This window comes from Protomyctophum bolini (assembly GCF_963924005.1).
Source record: "Protomyctophum bolini genome assembly, chromosome: 18".
In the NCBI taxonomy this organism is placed as follows: domain Eukaryota; kingdom Metazoa; phylum Chordata; class Actinopteri; order Myctophiformes; family Myctophidae; genus Protomyctophum; species Protomyctophum bolini.
The window spans coordinates 3,049,845-3,068,138 of NC_137879.1; the positions used below are offsets into that span (position 1 = coordinate 3,049,845).

General features: G+C 47.5%; 1 protein-coding gene across 1 annotated transcript in view; it reads left to right on the forward strand.

Annotated features, from left to right (window-relative positions):
• The window catches only part of LOC308333227 (leucine zipper putative tumor suppressor 2 homolog), a 66,969-nt gene that overhangs the window by 25,107 nt on the left and 23,568 nt on the right, over positions 1-18,294 (forward strand). Inside the window, exon 2 of the mRNA XM_080789463.1 lies at positions 8,550-8,640. The gene's annotated coding sequence lies outside the window, so the exon portion shown is untranslated. The remainder of the gene's footprint in view (positions 1-8,549; positions 8,641-18,294) is intronic.

Genomic DNA, 18,294 nt, shown 5'->3' on the forward strand with positions numbered 1-18,294 from the left:
GTTAAAAATGTTCGCTCTCTAATATATATTCAATATCTTTGAATATATATTCAAAGATAGCAGACCGACAAGCTCATAGCGCGGCACTCGGTGCCGCGCTATGAGCTTGTAGATCTGCTATTTTTCAACAGCTAAATTATAACATAATGCTTAAAAAAACCAAAAGGGAATGGGGTTTAATCCCCTGAGGAAGCAGGCAGGCTGATAATCACCACTAATGAAGGAAACCGGGTTCATATCCGGGGTAGGAGGAGAGGAACGTTACAGAGTGCTGCTTTTAGTAAAAAACCCTGTGTGTGTGTTTTGGTTCCACTGCCGTTGAGATTACAATCTGGTGGCCTACTATCCCCCGCCCCCCCTCTCCCCTCCTGAGGCGGTCGTTAAGGAAACGGTAGCCTGGGCAAACATCCCTGATCGCTGCAGATAACACCAGGATGAACAAAGTGTTTTGAGTCTTGGGACGTGTGGAGCGTTGTCCAGGGTGTTTTAGAGAAGGGAGAAGAGTCTGGGACGTGTGGAGCGTTGTCCAGGGTGTTTTAGAGAAGGGAGAAGAGTCTGGGACGTGTGGAGCGTTGTCCAGGGTGTTTTAGAGAAGGGAGAAGAGTCTGGGACGCGTGGAGCGTTGTCCAGGGTGTTTTAGAGAAGGGAGAAGAGTCTGGGACGTGTGGAGCGTTGTCCAGGGTGTTTTAGAGAAGGGAGAAGAGTCTGGGACGTGTGGAGCGTTGTCCAGGGTGTTTTAGGGAAGGGAGAAGAGTCTGGGACGTGTGGAGCGTTGTCCAGGGTGTTTTAGAGAAGGGAGAAGAGTCTGGGACGTGTGGAGCGTTGTCCAGGGTGTTTTAGAGAAGGGAGAAGAGTCTGGGACGTGTGGAGCGTTGTCCAGGGTGTTTTAGGGAAGGGAGAAGAGTCTGGGACGTGTGGAGCGTTGTCCAGGGTGTTTTAGGGAAGGGAGAAGAGTCTGGGACGTGTGGAGCGTTAATATATTTAGTTTAGTTAGTTTAGTTACTTTTTTTTTTGTTACGATTTTGATTATCATTACAAAACATTCAGCCGTGTATACATTTCGGCCAGATGGCCGAAAAGCAGATCTGCAGATCTCTTGTAGATCTGCCATTTTGAAATGAAAATCTACAAGCACAATGCGATCACAATGTGTCGCATCGTGAGCTATATGCTATTTTCCAATCATTTATTTTCTATTATTTGACTCGAAACGGGTACTTTTATTCAAGCGTGTTTTAGCTCATCTTGAGTTAGTTTGTTTGTTTTTTAGAGGGCTTCTTCTTACGCTTTTCTGAAGGCTCATGGCCGCCAGTTCCCACCTGATGTTGTGTTGTTTTAGTAGTTGTTGGTTGTGCTATGCCCATGGCCGCCAGTTCCCACCTGATGTTGTGTTTTAGTTGCTGTTGGTTGTGCTATGCCCATGGCCGCCAGTTCCCACCTGATGTTGTGTTTTAGCTGTTGGTTGTGCTATGCCCATGGCCGCCAGTTCCCACCTGATGTTGTGTTTTAGCTGTTGGTTGTGCTATGCCCATGGCTGCCAGTTCCCACCTGATGTTGTGTTTTAGCTGTTGGTTGTGCTATGCCCATGGCTGCCAGTTCCCACCTGATGTTGTGTTTTAGTTGTTGGTTGTGCTATGCCCATGGCCGCCAGTTCCCACCTGATGTTGTGTTTTAGCTGTTGGTTGTGCTATGCCCATGGCTGCCAGTTCCCACCTGATGTTGTGTTTTAGCTGTTGGTTGTGCTATGCCCATGGCTGCCAGTTCCCACCTGATGTTGTGTTTTAGCTGTTGGTTGTGCTATGCCCATGGCCGCCAGTTCCCACCTGATGTTGTGTTTTAGTTGTTGGTTGTGCTATGCCCATGGCCGCCAGTTCCCACCTGATGTTGTGTTTTAGCTGTTGGTTGTGCTATGCCCATGGCTGCCAGTTCCCACCTGATGTTGTGTTTTAGCTGTTGGTTGTGCTATGCCCATGGCCGCCAGTTCCCACCTGATGTTGTGTTTTAGCTGTTGGTTGTGCTATGCCCATGGCTGCCAGTTCCCACCTGATGTTGTGTTGTTTTAGTTGTTGGTTGTGCTATGCCCATGGCTGCCAGTTCCCACCTGATGTTGTGTTTTAGTCGGTGTTGGTTGTGCTATGCCCATGGCCGCCAGTTCCCACCTGATGTTGTGTTGTTTTAGTTGTTGGTTGTGCTATGCCCATGGCCGCCAGTTCCCACCTGATGTTGTGTTGTTTTAGTTGTTGTTGGTTGTGCTATGCCCATGGCCGCCAGTTCCCACCTGATGTTGTGTTTTAGTTGCTGTTGGTTGTGCTATGCCCATGGCCGCCAGTTCCCACCTGATGTTGTGTTTTAGTTGCTGTTGGTTGTGCTATGCCCATGGCCGCCAGTTCCCACCTGATGTTGTGTTGTTTTAGTTGTTGTTGGTTGTGCTATGCCCATGGCCGCCAGTTCCCACCTGATGTTGTTTAGTTGTTGGTTGTGCCATGCCCATGGCTGCCAGTTCCCACCTGATGTTGTTTAGTTGTTGGTTGTGCCATGCCCATGGCCGCCAGTTCCCACCTGATGTTGTGTTTTAGTTGCTGTTGGTTGTGCTATGCCCATGGCCTCCAGTTCCCACCTGATGTTGTGTTTTAGTGGTTGTTGGTTGTGCTATGCCCATGGCCGCCAGTTCCCACCTGATGTTGTGTTTTAGTTGCTGTTGGTTGTGCTATGCCCATGGCCTCCAGTTCCCACCTGATGTTGTGTTTTAGTTGCTGTTGGTTGTGCTATGCCCATGGCTGCCAGTTCCCACCTGATGTTGTGTTTTAGTTGCTGTTGGTTGTGCTATGCCCATGGCTGCCAGTTCCCACCTGATGTTGTGTTTTAGTGGTTGTTGGTTGTGCTATGCCCATGGCCGCCAGTTCCCACCTGATGTTGTGTTTTAGTTGCTGTTGGTTGTGCTATGCCCATGGCCGCCAGTTCCCACCTGATGTTGTGTTTTAGTTGCTGTTGGTTGTGCTATGCCCATGGCCGCCAGTTCCCACCAGATATTGTGCGGGAGTTCAGACTGTTCCAGGCCGTGCTGAGTAAACGCTAGCTTGCACAGTGTCTTCAGGCTGGGACTCAAGTCTAAGACGTACACTTGTCTGAGGCCTCTCTGTTTGTCTTCTCCAAAGAGGACGATACGATCTCCCACAATGCAACAGCAGTTTTTGCGCATTGGACGTGGTCCTTCCCCCTTGGCCTCCTTCCATCTCTGGGTCTCTGGGTTGAATTTCCACAGATCATTGCGGTCCGTGTTGAATATGTACAGCTCTCCATTGCGGGTGAAAGCTGAATGCTGCCAGCATCGTCCTGGAAGAACGTTCCGTGCAGAAGGTGTGCTCATCCAGAGGTCGGTCTCTGTGTCAAACTCTCTGATGGTGTTGTAGTCCTGATCCCCCATACAGCCCCCAAATACAAACATCTTTGTCCTTTTTGGACGTGTGGGTAAGTATAGGGTTGTTTCCCACTCAGTAGGCGTTCCCGCATAACTTCCGGTTATGATGATGATGATGTCACGTGCATACACCCTCTATAATCCCCCTCTGACCTACTACTGCTAAAGGGTTTGAGGAGTTAGGCTTACAAATTGGGTAATTATGGTATAATCTCTTATGGGGGTTTTCTGGCACACAATATTTTGCGACCAAATAAAATACATTATGGATTTAGTTGGGGGTCCTCCTCACCGTGGGAAGGGCCAAGATTTAAATTAGTCTATACTACACCTATGAGCTTGTGGATCTGCTATTTCTTTTTAATCGAAGAACGACTGACATAGAAACATAGCTTTTTCAGAAAACTGTCAGGATGTAGAAGACATTTTTAGAATCTGATCTCGGGTCAGAATGGTTTTAAAGTGATGTTTTTCCTCTTTGCTTCCCATCTGGAGCTCTGTCTCTCTCTCTCTCTCCATCTCTCTATATATAGCCTGATGTCTCTCTATCTATATCTCTATACATAGCCTGATGCATCATCCTGGTCCATTCCCCGCTGTGTGTTCCCAAACCCCGCTGTCAGGAGCAGCGGTGGCCCAACGGTTTGCGGAGCGGTCTTGATATCGTGAAGGTCGCTATAGTTCGTATCCCCGGACCGGCACGTTAAAATTACCACCGCTGAAGTGCCCTTGAGCAAGGCATTGAACCCCTACCATGAAATGTTCTATGAGCAGGGCCTGGCTGTAAACAAGTTCTTGAGCTTAGTCCAGTTACCCTGGGTAAACATAGTACCTTTCCTTTCCTTAGTCCAGTTACCCTGCAGGGTAAACATAGTACCTTTCCTTCCCTTAGTCCAGTTACCCTGCAGGGTAAACATAGTACCTTTCCTTCCCTTAGTCCAGTTACCCTGCAGGTAAACATGGTACCTTTCCTTTCCTTAGTCCAGTTACCCTGCAGGGTAAACATAGTACCTTTCCTTCCCTTAGTCCAGTTACCCTGCAGGTAAACATGGTACCTTTCCTTCCCTTAGTCCAGTTACCCTGCAGGGTAAAACATACTCTCTCCCCATGCCTTCGGCCTGGTGGAGACAACAATGGGAAGGATGCATTTTTTTGTTTTTTGTTTACAGTTGTTGACGTGTGACAACGGTCGGACCCTCCTTAAACCTTCCCGTGTCCCCCGCTCAGGGTCCCGACCCATAGTTTGAGAACCCCTACCCCCCATACCCCCCCCCCCCACTATATAGTTTCACACAGGACGCAGTTTGTGCTTCTCGCCAGACGGGGGCACTGTGTTTCCCCAGCCCAGCCCCTCTTGTCTCCTGAAATGACCCTGAGCCTGTCTGAGAATGTCTGTGGCTTTCTGGCGGTTAGTCGAGAAAACCAACATCAACATTAAGCACCTTTCAGCCTTGGAAATAAAAATCTAATATTCTTCACTTCCACCTCTCATGCACGTTTGGAAGTAAAATAGCATGTAAAATACAAGTACACGTCCTAGTATAAACATTGTGCACAGAAAATACAAAGATATTGGCATTAATATATATCTGAAAGTACTCGAAGGTAATGGTACTTGAAACAAACAAGCAAAAGTCTAGCCTGCAGTTTTCAAGTCTGCATTTTAAGGCCTTTTTAAGTCACGAAGACAGACTGACACACAGGAGCACTGTTAATACTTTTATGTGACGATAACCTACCTGGCCTGGTGGAGACCTGTGTTAGTATAGGATAACCTACCTGACCTGGTTGAGACCTGTGTTAATATAGGATAACCTACCTGGCCTGGTGGAGACCTGTGTTAATATAGGATGACCTACCTGGCCTGGTGGAGACCTGTGTTAATATAGGATAACCTACCTGGCCTGGTGGAGACCTGTGTTAATATAGGATAACCTACCTGGCCTGGTGGAGACCTGTGCTATTATAGGATAACCTACCTGGCCTGGTGGAGACCTGTGTTAATATAGGATAACCTACCTGGCCTGGTGGAGACCTGTGTTAATATAGGATAACCTACCTGGCCTGGTGGAGACCTGTGTTAATATAGGATAACCTACCTGGCCTGGTGGAGACCTGTGTTAATATAGGATAACCTACCTGGCCTGGTGGAGACCTGTGTTAATATAGGATGACCTACCTGGCCTGGTGGAGACCTGTGTTAATATAGGATAACCTACCTGGCCTGGTGGAGACCTGTGTTAATATAGGATGACCTACCTGGCCTGGTGGAGACCTGTGTTAATATAGGATGACCTACCTGGCCTGGTGGAGACCTGTGTTAATATAGGATGACCTACCTGGCCTGGTGGAGACCTGTGTTAATATAGGATGACCTACCTGGCCTGGTGGAGACCTGTGTTAATATAGGATAACCTACCTGGCCTGGTGGAGACCTGTGCTATTATAGGATAACCTACCTGGCCTGGTGGAGACCTGTGTTAATATAGGATAACCTACCTGGCCTGGTGGAGACCTGTGTTAATATAGGATAACCTACCTGGCCTGGTGGAGACCTGTGCTATTATAGGATAACCTACCTGGCCTGGTGGAGACCTGTGTTAATATAGGATAACCTACCTGGCCTGGTGGAGACCTGTGCTATTATAGGATAACCTACCTGGCCTGGTGGAGACCTGTGTTAGTATAGGATAACCTACCTGGCCTGGTGGAGACCTGTGTTAGTATAGGATAACCTACCTGGCCTGGTGGAGACCTGTGTTAATATAGGATAACCTACCTGGCCTGGTGGAGACCTGTGTTAATATAGGATGACCTACCTGGCCTGGTGGAGACCTGTGTTAATATAGGATAACCTACCTGGCCTGGTGGAGACCTGTGTTAGTATAGGATAACCTACCTGGCCTGGTGGAGACCTGTGTTAGTATAGGATAACCTACCTGGCCTGGTGGAGACCTGTGTTAGTATAGGATAACCTACCTGGCCTGGTGGAGACCTGTGTTAATATAGGATAACCTACCTGGCCTGGTGGAGACCTGTGTTAATATAGGATAACCTACCTGGCCTGGTGGAGACCTGTGTTACTATAGGATAACCTACCTGGCCTGGTGGAGACCTGTGTTAGTATAGGATAACCTACCTGGCCTGGTGGAGACCTGTGTTAGTATAGGATAACCTACCTGGCCTGGTGGAGACCTGTGTTAATATAGGATAACCTACCTGGCCTGGTGGAGACCTGTGTTAGTATAGGATAACCTACCTGGCCTGGTGGAGACCTGTGTTAGTATAGGATAACCTACCTGGCCTGGTGGAGACCTGTGTTAGTATAGGATAACCTACCTGGCCTGGTGGAGACCTGTGTTAATATAGGATAACCTACCTGGCCTGGTGGAGACCTGTGTTAATATAGGATAACCTACCTGGCCTGGTGGAGACCTGTGTTACTATAGGATAACCTACCTGGCCTGGTGGAGACCTGTGTTAGTATAGGATAACCTACCTGGCCTGGTGGAGACCTGTGTTAGTATAGGATAACCTACCTGGCCTGGTGGAGACCTGTGTTAATATAGGATAACCTACCTGGCCTGGTGGAGACCTGTGTTAGTATAGGATAACCTACCTGGCCTGGTGGAGACCTGTGTTAGTATAGGATAACCTACCTGGCCTGGTGGAGACCTGTGTTAATATAGGATAACCTACCTGGCCTGGTGGAGACCTGTGTTAGTATAGGATAACCTACCTGGCCTGGTGGAGACCTGTGTTAGTATAGGATAACCTACCTGGCCTGGTGGAGACCTGTGTTAATATAGGATAACCTACCTGGCCTGGTGGAGACCTGTGTTACTATAGGATAACCTACCTGGCCTGGTCGAGACCTGTGTTAGTATAGGATAACCTACCTGGCCTGGTGGAGACCTGTGTTAATATAGGATAACCTACCTGGCCTGGTGGAGACCTGTGTTAATATAGGATAACCTACCTGACCCATGGTGGAGACTTTATTTCTAGTCTGTTTAAGCTTTCAATTAACTGCAGTGGAGTAAATCTGGAGTAAATATATATATATATTCTTTTTGAATGTTTTTAGTTTTAATTCCCACAAGAATATCAGTACAAAAAAGGTGACATTTTTAAAGGAAAAAAAAACAAGTGCAGATGAGAGAGAAAATCCATACATGGTTTGTTCTCACGTAAAATAATAAACAAGTTAGTACGTTAATCAAAGTAATCAAACATAAACCGGTATGACAAACAGACAACACATACACACTTGTGTGCAGTTGGATGTGTGTGTCTGTGTGTGTGCCGCGTGCGTGTCTGTGTGTGTGTGTGTGTGTGAGTGTGCGTGTGTGTGTCTGTGTGTGCAGAATCAGGCTTACATTACATGGTAGAAGCCAGTGGTAATAAAGTACATCGTAATATACTCGGCTGCCTTCCTTCCTTCCAACCAACTGCTCTCTCATGGGAGAGTGTAAACAAAAGGCACAACAAGGTCAGACCAACCGGTTCTGTAGGTGACTTAGACCACAGACACTGTGTACTTAATTCACCCTGTGTGTGTGTGTGTGTGTGTGTGTGTGTGTGTGTGTGTGTGTGTGTGTGTGTGTGTGTGTGCGTGCGTGTGTGTGCACACATGTGTTGTGTGTGTGTGTGTGTGTGTGTGTGTGTGAATTTAGGAGTGAGCGTAGGTTGTGCATGAGTGCACATTACGTTTGCTGTTGACATGGTGGAAAACCCCCCTTATTTCCTCCCCATGTGAGCAGCGCTGCTCTCCTGCAAGTCGTTCGTGACGTGAGTGACTCAGATTTTCCCGTTTTCTCTATAAAACACACTTTAGCTTTCTTCACCTCCGAGTCTCTCCAAACAGCACAGACAGTCAGTAACTGTTCTTCTGTTCTTCACCTCCGAGTCTCTCCAAACAGCACAGACAGTCAGTAACTGTTCTTCCCCTCCGAGTCTCTCCAAACAGCACAGACAGTCAGTAACTGTTCTTCACCTCCGAGTCTCTCCAAACAGCACAGCCAGGTCAGTAACTGTTCGTCTCGCTGAATGAACTCCCCTCCCTGACGCGACACAAACACAAACACAAACACAACGTCATGCGTTCTCTTTTGTTCTTTTTTGCTCACAGACGGAGAGGTGGAGTGAGGAGATGAAGTGATGCTCGGGCGACTCGTGCCCCGTCCCTGGGTTCTTCTCTCCACACAGGCTGCTGGCGACAGGTAAGAAGACCCCCTAACCCTATAACGTTCTCACTCAGTGTCCGTTAATAATAGTCACAGTTGAAATGGGAAGCCATTGAGCCAGAGAGATAGAGAGAGAGAGAGAGAGATAGAGAGAGGCCTCCTGGAACGAACAGGCTCTCTACTCGACCATCATCTGATCCGTCTCTTGGAAGTCTCTCTGACGGTCAGGAAAACATTCTGGGATTAACTTCAGATCTGGTGTTCTAAAGGCGAGGGAACACAGCTGCTTCCCATCGCGCTGCTGACGCTGTGATCGTTCCTCCGTCCGTGTGTTCTGTTGTTTTCTTTTAACGGGATTTCGTTTTCTATTGGAGTGAGTGAAGATTGTGGAGATTGTGGACCGCGGCCATCTCACCGTTGTAAGTTAATGGCAAAGGTGCTGACAAGGTGCAACTTTCAATGGCAGCACATTCATCCACGCAGAAAAGTCCTGTCTGATTGTCTTAAACAACTCGTCACCAACATTGCAGCTGTACAAAAAGCTTGAATTATTCTCTTTCTATCCTCAAAGTGTTTGTTTCATAAAAACCACACTGTGTAGACATGTTATGAGCTACTTTGTTGTGTCCTTGGCAGGTGATTATTTTTCTAAGTGCTGGAGTTTGGAAGTGCTCGTTATATATCACTCAACTGCCCTGCATGCGTAGCACCTGTTTTGAATTAGCACATAATGCAGGAGGCAGCGGGACGTTAGCTTTACTGAAAACGAGTGCTTCCAAACTGATGGAAACATGGCCGTGTTCTGCACATGCAGGGCAATAGGAACTGCTGATCCATCATCATTATCTCATTCTGACCTGAGATCAGATTCATACGAGGTTTCCACTGGACACACACACTGGTCTGATTAACCCATTCTGACCTGAGATCAGATTCTAAAAAAATGTCAGTCGTTCTTCGATTTTTCAAAAAAATAGCAGACCTACAAGCTCGTAGCGCGCCACTCGGTGGCGCGCTATGAGCTTGTAGATCTGCTATTTTTCAATAGCTAAAGCATAACATGATGCTAACACCGAAATGGGTTCCCGTCTAGAAGGGTTAGAGGGTTATATCCATGTGTGGTCCAGGCCCTATGTGGAATGTATGGAATGCACATGCTAATAAAAAAGTATTGCTTTGATGCTCATATTATCCTTTTAGGAAGTATTAAGTTGTTTTGTATTAGCATCATGCATTCCATACATTCCATAGGGCTATAGCTAGACCATAATATGGACATATGTGACAGACTCCAGCAAAAAGTGCCTCAACTCGATTTTTACAGATTACATATTTTTTACAGATTATTAAAGTACAGAATGTAAGCTTTCATATGATGTATCATTCAATGAAATTGGACAATAATTGAAGGAGATATGACCATCTAAAATGTGTTGAAACAGATACCCCAAAGTATCATCATCAACAAAGTTCCTATATTGAGCGAAAGATTCTTTATTTATGAAAGAAATAAAATGTAAAAGGTGTTTTTTTTTCTGTTTTTTTATTTTAGTTGTAGAGGGCAAGTATAATATTTTATAAGGCATATTTTGTCTTATTATCCCGGGATCCTTTTTAACGCATTCTGACCTGAGATCAGATTCTATAAAAATGTCTTCTATACATCCTGACAGTTTTCTGAAAAAGCCATGTGTTTCCATGTCAGTCGTTCTTCGATTTTTCAAAAATAGCCAGACCTACAAGCTCGTAGCGCGCCTGCACTCGGTGGCGCGCTATGAGCTTGTAGATCTGCTATTTTTCAATAGGTAAAGCATGACATAATGCTAACACCAAAAGCCCAAAATGGGTTAAGGGGAATACCACTAATTTCCAACAGTCAACTATGACATGAACACACCTTAGAGCTTAGTTGTGTGGAAATATTAGAAAAACAAAGTCCCCCCTGATTTAAAAAAAGAAGGGGGGATAAAACCCAAAACAACATACATTGTGGAGCGACTACTGGTTTGTCCAGCTCTCTCTCTCTCTCTCCTTGAAGGGGACGAAACAGACCTTTTAGCAGACTGACCCAGTTGTGTAGGAGCAAGAGAGCGGGGAAAGGTGTGTGTGTGTGTGTGTGTGTGTGTGTGTGTGTGTGTGTGTGTGTGTGTGTGTGTGCGTGCACAGGGGCGTGCGTGTGTGCGTGCGTGCGCGCCTTGTAGCCTACTTGTCGTATAGCCTACTCTGTGGCCCCGTCCCCTGGCCCTTATAGCAGCTGTGTGGCTGAGCGGCGATTTGAACCACATGGTTGTAAGTCTGGGAGGAGCCCACAGGGTTTCCAACTGGGAACCTTTTTGGTTACCATCCGGCCACTCTGTACCGCTGAACCACTGCCTGCCGCTCAGGCTTGAACCCGTTCTGACCTGAGATCAGATTCTATAAGATGTTCTTCTATACATCCTGACACATTTCTGAAAAAAGCTATGTTTATATATGTCAGTGGTTCTTCGATTTTTCTTAAAAAAAATAGCAGACCTATACAAGCTCGTAGCGCGCCACTCGGTGGCCGTCTCCTCTTCCAGGACTCACTGGAGGTAACGTCACCCAGCGTAAAGATACCGTATTGAAGACCTCCACCTGAGCACCACCGTTCAGAGAGTTAGAATCCCCCAACAGAAAGCCGTAGACCTTGTGTCCTACCACGACAGTAGTCTCGTGACTCCTTCTTTCTCCTTCCAGATGTGAGGTCCAACGAAACATTTCACACAACTGCGCCGTCGTTAATCCGTGCATTTGTTTTATTAGAGGATGTTGACGTCAACGATGACGAATGTGTGACGTCGTCATGCGATGATGTCATCATGTTGAATAGCCACTTGGCATTTGAAATGCGGCACTGTGATGTCAGTCGTCACGCTGTGGCGCGTTGTGAGCTTTTAGATGGGCTATATTTGTGGAAGAGACTAGGTGTCTCTCTCTCTCTCTCTCTCCCCCCTCACCTCCCCCTCCATCTATCCCCCAGTGGCAGTGGCTCAGCGGCCGTTTGTGAACCAGGAAAGTTCCCGGTTCAATCCCGGGAACACCCCAGAGTTAAGTGTCAAAGTGTCCTTGAGCAAGACTCTGAACCCCTAATTGCTCCCGGCGTTCTGCTGGTTCTATGTTCTATGCTGGTTGGATCTATGTAAAGGTGTATGAATGGGGGCGGCAGTGGATCAGCGGTATACAGTGGCCGGATGGTAACCAAAAAGGTTGCCAGATCGAACCCTGTGGGCTCCTCCCAGAGTTAGTGTCAAAGTGTCCTTGAGCAAGACTCTGAACCCCTAATTGCTCCCGGTGTGCAGGTTGGTGCCTTGCATGGTTTCCTCTGGCATCGGTGGGTGAATGGGTGAATGTAATACACAATCTCTGTAAAGCGCCTTGCATTTAGGCACTATATGCTGTAAATGCACCATTTACCATGTCCATTCCATTCATCCGTTTGTGTTCTGTGAACAGTTAATGTGATGACGATGTGCAAGTCGGGTTTTTATTCATTTGGATATGCCTGACTTCCAGGGTTAGGCAACCTGGCCTGGAGGAGACCTGTGCTCTGAGGAGCACACTTTTTCTAGTTTATTTTTTATTCATTTTTTTAATCCCACAATTTTGTAACCCATTTTTCACCCCTGTGTCAATTATCTAATGTGATCCTGGGCTCTACACACCCTCCGCCAACCTAGTCCCCATATATGGGGGACAAGGGGAGAGCAACGGACTTGAACTCATGCTTCCTTCATGCCTGAGTGTCCAAGTGGCTCCTTTACACCTGACAGGGGGGGAGTTTCCCTGGTTAGACGTAGCGCGTGGAAGGAACACGTTATTCCAACCAGTTCCTTTCCCCTCCATCAGGCGCCCCGGCTGGCCAGGGGGAGGCAGTTTAGAGACCAGGATTACTGCATGTTTTTTGTGAGGGTACCTACCCTTTTTCTAGTTTCTAGTTTTGAGTTTATTTAGTTTTTCCTTACAAAAATAATCAGACCAGTCTGAAGTGAGTGGTGCAACAGCGCCCCCCTGTTGGTAGTCTAAACAGAGGGACATTGTGTTCCTTGGAGTGGTTGCACCACTAAAAAAAAAAGAAAAAAATGGCGAAAGTGGACATTTCTAGATTTTTCGCTCTCTGGAACAGAAGGTCCAATCTGTTCAGTTCAAAGCGTGTTGGGACCCAGTTGGGACCCAGTTGGGGCCCAGTTGGGGCCGGGTCTTGATTTTCTGCCGCGTTGAGAACTCTAGTTAGACATCATGGCCGCCAGTTCCCACCTGATGTTGTGTGGGAGTTCAGACTGATCCAGACCGTACAGAGTGACTGTGAGCTTGCATAACGTCTTCAGGCTAGGACTCAGGTTTAAGATATCCAGGCCAGACAGCCCCTTGTAGCGGTATGTTACAAATACCATGCTACGATCTTCCACCATGCAACAGCGCTTGATGCTGCATGACACAGTCAGGCCTGTCCCTTTGGGCTCAACCTTCTTCCAGGAGAAGGTCTCTGGACTGAATTTCCACAGGTCGTTATTTTTGACGCTACCAAATATGTACAGTTCTCCATTGTAAGTAAAGGCTGAATGACCGTAGTGTTCCTCTGGAAGAAGCTGTGCAGAAGGTGTTTTCAACCAGAGGTCGGTCTCTGTGTCAAACACTCTGACGGTGTTGTGGCACCGACCCCCCACTTCGCCCCCCATATAGCCCCCAAATACAAACATCTTTGTCCCAATGATGGTAGCAGAGTGACACCATGAAGCAGGAGGTGGAGTTCCTCTGGTGTTAATTAAAGACCAGACCATTGTGCTGGTGTCCAACTTGTACATGTCATTAGTCCATCCAGTCAGCTTGTTGTATCCTCCATGGATAAACATGACCTTCCCCAACACACAGGCTGAGTGGTACCTCCTCGCCTCTGGAACAGCTCCAGAAACCCTGCTGGGTTTCAACCACATGTGGGCGTCCACATCAAATGCATAAAGCTCATTGTAGTACTCCTGTCCACAGCGGCCTCCCCAGATGTAGACTGTATCTTCAACCAGAACAGCTGTGTGGCCGTAGCGCCTGGATGGAACCTCAAGGTGACCGTCTCCTCTTCCAGAACTCACTGGAGGTAACGTCACCCAGCGTAAAGATACCGTATTGAAGACCTCCACCTGAGCACCACCGTTCAGATGGTTAGAATCCCCCAACGGAAAGCCGTAGACCTTGTGTCCGACCACGACAGTAGTCTCGTGACTCCTTCTTTCTCCTTCCAGATGTGAGGTCCAACGAAACATTTCACACAACTGCGCCGTCGTTAATCCGTGCATTTGTTTTATTAGAGGATGTTGACGTCAACGATGACGAATGTGTGACGTCGTCGTGCGATGATGTCATCATGTTGAATAGCCACTTGGCATTTGAAATGCGGCACTGTGATGTCAGTCGTCACGCTGTGGCGCGTTGTGAGCTTTTAGATGGGCTATATTTGGGGAAGAGACTAGGTGTCTCTCTCTCTCTCTCTCTCCCCCCTCACCTCTCCCTCCATCTATCCCCCAGTGGCAGTGGCTCAGCGGCCGTTTGTGAACCAGGAAAGTTCCCAGTTCAATCCCGGGAACACCCCAGAGTTAAGTGTCAAAGTGTCCTTGAGCAAGACTCTGAACCCCTAATTGCTCCCGGCGTTCTGCTGGTTCTATGTTCTATGCTGGTTGGATCTATGTAAAGGTGTATGAATGGGGGCGGCAGTGGATCAGCGGTATACAGTGGCCGGATGGTAACCAAAAAGGTTGCCAGATCGAACCCTGTGGGCTCCTCCCAGAGTTAGTGTCAAAGTGTCCTTGAGCAAGACTCTGAACCCCTAATTGCTCCCGGTGTGCAGGTTGGTGCCTTGCATGGTTTCCTCTGGCATCGGTGGGTGAATGGGTGAATGTAATACACAATCTCTGTAAAGCGCCTTGCATATAGGCACTATATGCTGTAAATGCACCATTTACCATGTCCATTCCATTCGTCCGTTTGTGTTCTGTGAACAGTTAATGTGATGACGATGTGCAAGTCGGGTTTTATTCATTTGGATATGCCTGCCTTCCAGGGTTAGGCAACCTGGCCTGGAGGAGACCTGTGCTCTGAGGAGCACACTTTTTCTAGTTTCTTTTTTATTATTCTTTTTAATCCCACGATTTTGTAACCCATTTTTCATCCCTGTTTCAATTATCTAATGTGATCCTGGGCTCTACACACCCTCCGCCAACCTAGTCCCCATATATGCGGGACAAGGGGAGAGCAACGGACTTCAACTCATGCTTCCTTCATGCCTGAGTGTCCAAGTTGCTCCTTTACACCTGACAGGGGGGGGGTTTCCCTGGTTGGACGTAGCGCGTGAAAGGAACACGTTATTCCAACCAGTTCCTTTCCCCTCCATCAGGCGCCCCGGCTGGCCAGGGGGAGGCAGTTTAGAGACCAGGATTACTGCATGTTTTTTGTGAGGGTACCTACCCTTTTTCTAGTTTCTAGTTTTGAGTTTATTTAGTTTTTCCTTACAAAAATAATCAGACCAGTCTGAAGTGAGTGGTGCAACAGCGCCCCCTGTTGGTAGTCTAAACAGAGGGACATTGTGTTTCTTTGAGTGGTGCAACAGCACCCCCTGCTGGTACTCTAAACAGAGGGACATTGTGTTCCTTGGAGTGGTTGCACCACTAAAAAAAAAAGAAAAAAATGGCGAAAATGGACATTTCAAGATGTTTCGCTCTCTGGAACAGAAGGTCCAATCTGTTCAGTTCAAAGCGTGTTGGGACGGGCCCAGTTGGGACCCAGTTCGGGCCCAGTTGGGGCCCAGTTGGGACCCAGTTGGAACCCAGTTGGGACCCAGTTGGGGCCGGGTCTTGATTTTCTGTCGCGTTGAGAACTCTAGTTAGACATCATGGGCGCCAGTTCCCACCTGATGTTGTGTGGGAGTTCAGACTGTTCCAGACCGTACCGAGTGACTGTGAGCTTGCATAACGTCTTCAGGCTAGGACTCAGGTCTAAGATATCCAGGCCAGACAGCTCCTTGTAGCAGTATGTTACAAATACCATGCTACGATCTTCCACCATGCAACAGCGCTTGATGCTGCATGACACAGTCAGGCCTGTCCCTTTGGGCTCAACCTTCTTCCAGGAGAAGGTCTCTGGACTGAATTTCCACAGGTCGTTATTTTTGACGCTACCAAATATGTACAGTTCTCCATTGTAAGTAAAGGCTGAATGACCGTAGTGTTCCTCTGGAAGAAGCTGTGCAGAAGGTGTTTTCAACCAGAGGTCGGTCTCTGTGTCAAACACTCTGACGGTGTTGTGGCACCGACCCCCCATATAGCCCCCAAATACATACATCTTTGTCCCAATGATGGTAGCAGAGTGACACCATGAAGCAGGAGGTGGAGGTCCTCTGGTGATAATTGAAGACCAGACCATTGTGCTGGTGTCCAACTTGTACATGTCATTAGTCCATCCAGTCTTGGTGTATCCTCCATGGATAAACATGACCTTCCCCAACACACAGGCTGAGTGGTTCAACCTCGCCTCTGGAACAGCTCCAGAAACCCTGCTGGGTTTCAACCACATGTGGGCGTCCACATCAAATGCATAAAGCTCATTGTAGTACTCCTGTCCACAGTATCCTCCCCAGATGTAGACTGTATCTTCTATCAGCACAGCTGTGTGGTTGAAGCGCCTGGATGGAACCTCAAGGTGACTGTCTCCTCTTCCAGGACTCACTGGAGGTAACGTCTCCCAGCGTAAAGATACCGTATTGAAGACCTCCACCTGAGCACCACCGTTCAGAGAGTTAGAATCCCCCAACAGAAAGCCGTAGACCTTGTGTCCTACCACGACAGTAGTCTCGTGACTCCTTCTTTCTCCTTCCAGGTGTGAGGTCCAACGAAACATTTCACACAACTGCGCCGCCGTTAATCCGTGCATTTGTTTTATTAGAGGATGTTGACGTCAACGATGACGAATGTGTGACGTCGTCGTGCGATGATGTCATCATGTTGAATAGCCACTTGGCATTTGAAATGCGGCACTGTGATGTCAGTCGTCACGCTGTGGCGCGTTTTGAGCTTTTAGATTGGCTATTTTTGGGGAAGAGACTAGGTGTGTGTCTCTCTCTCTCTCTCTCTCTCTCTCTCAGGGCAGATCTTTTGGCCCAGGGAAAGAGAGCTAGGTTGTCTGTGGACCCGAAATAACTTTGTCACACTTTTCAGGACTCAGGTCGTTCCACTTTCTCCATGGACACTGTGGGAGAGAGAGAGGGAGATTGGTGCGCCCGGGGTGTGTGTGTGTGTGTGTGTGTGTGTGTGTGTGTGTTTGTGTGTGTTTGTGTGTGTGTGAACTGACCTCCCATTGAAGCCCAGGGGCATGCCCAGGCGCGTTCCTCGCTTCGTGCATGTCAGTGTTTGAACCTGTACAATCTGTCTTAATTTTGGTTCTTTTAAAAGAGTTGGTTTCCGATTTTCTGGCAGAAAATACTTGTGTGTACTTACATTTGTAGCCTCCTTTGTGAGTGCCAGATGCCCTCATGAGAATAGAAAGGTGAGGACATCAGGGCACCATATATATTTATATTATTTTTTTAGCTGGTCTGTTGGCTGTCTCACACCTTGCCTTTCCTTCCTGGAATGTCTGACCTCCTTTTCATATCCATTTTGACCTGTTTTTTTTTTCCTTCTTTGGGGCCGCAGTGGCTCAGCGGTAGAGTGGCCGGTGGAGCAAGCAAGAGGTTCCCGGTTCGATCCCTGATGTGGGCTCCTCCCAGAGTTGGCGTCGAAGTGTCCTTGAGCAAAGACTCTGAACTCCTAATTAGCATGGTTTCCTCTGCCATCGGGGGTGTGTGTGTGTGTGTGTGTGTGTGTGTGTGTGTGTGTGTGTGTGTGTGTGTGTGTGTGTGTGTGTGTGTGTGTGTGTGTGTGTGTGTGTGTGTGTGTGTGTGTGTGTGTGTGTGTGTGTGTGTGTGTGTGTGTGTGTGTGTGTGTGTGTGTGTGTGTGTGTGTGGACTGGGACTGGGAACAGATTCATGTCTTCTAAATCATGACAGTTTTCTGGAGGAAAAAAAACGATGTTTCTCTTATCAGTCGTTCTTCACCTTTTCTCATGTCAAGGGCCCCCAGAATTGTCTGAAATTGGCCGCCGAATATGTTGTTCCAGGGAACCCCCCCCCCCCCCCCCGTTCGCTCTGAAATAATACAGTATATTCAAAGCTTTGCGCTACATTTTCACGATTTTTCAAAAATAGCAGACCTATACGAGCTCGTAGCGTGGCACTCGGTGCCGCGCTACGAGCTTGTATAGGTCTGATATTTTTTTCAATAGCTAAAGTATAACATAATGCTTGAAACTGCACCAAAAGGGGTTTCACGTCGTCCTGAATGGGTTAAAAGCCTTGAGGACCAACAGAGCCTCTTCTATGATGTGGAATTCTCTGAATACTTCTCCGTCTGTTCACCTTTAAAGACACGGAACCCAAAAATAGTGTTTAAAAAAAAAGAAAAGTGCTTAATGGAATAATTTCTCTCTGACCATTTTAAGCTTTACTTCTGAAGTTCTGAGCAACCAGCATGTCAGCTGACCCAGAGCGCTCTGTGGCCACATTAAAGGCTAAAGTGTCGCATACATACATTCCTTCTTCTGTGTGTGTGTGTGTGTGTGTGTGTGTGTGTGTGTGTGTGTGTGTGTGTG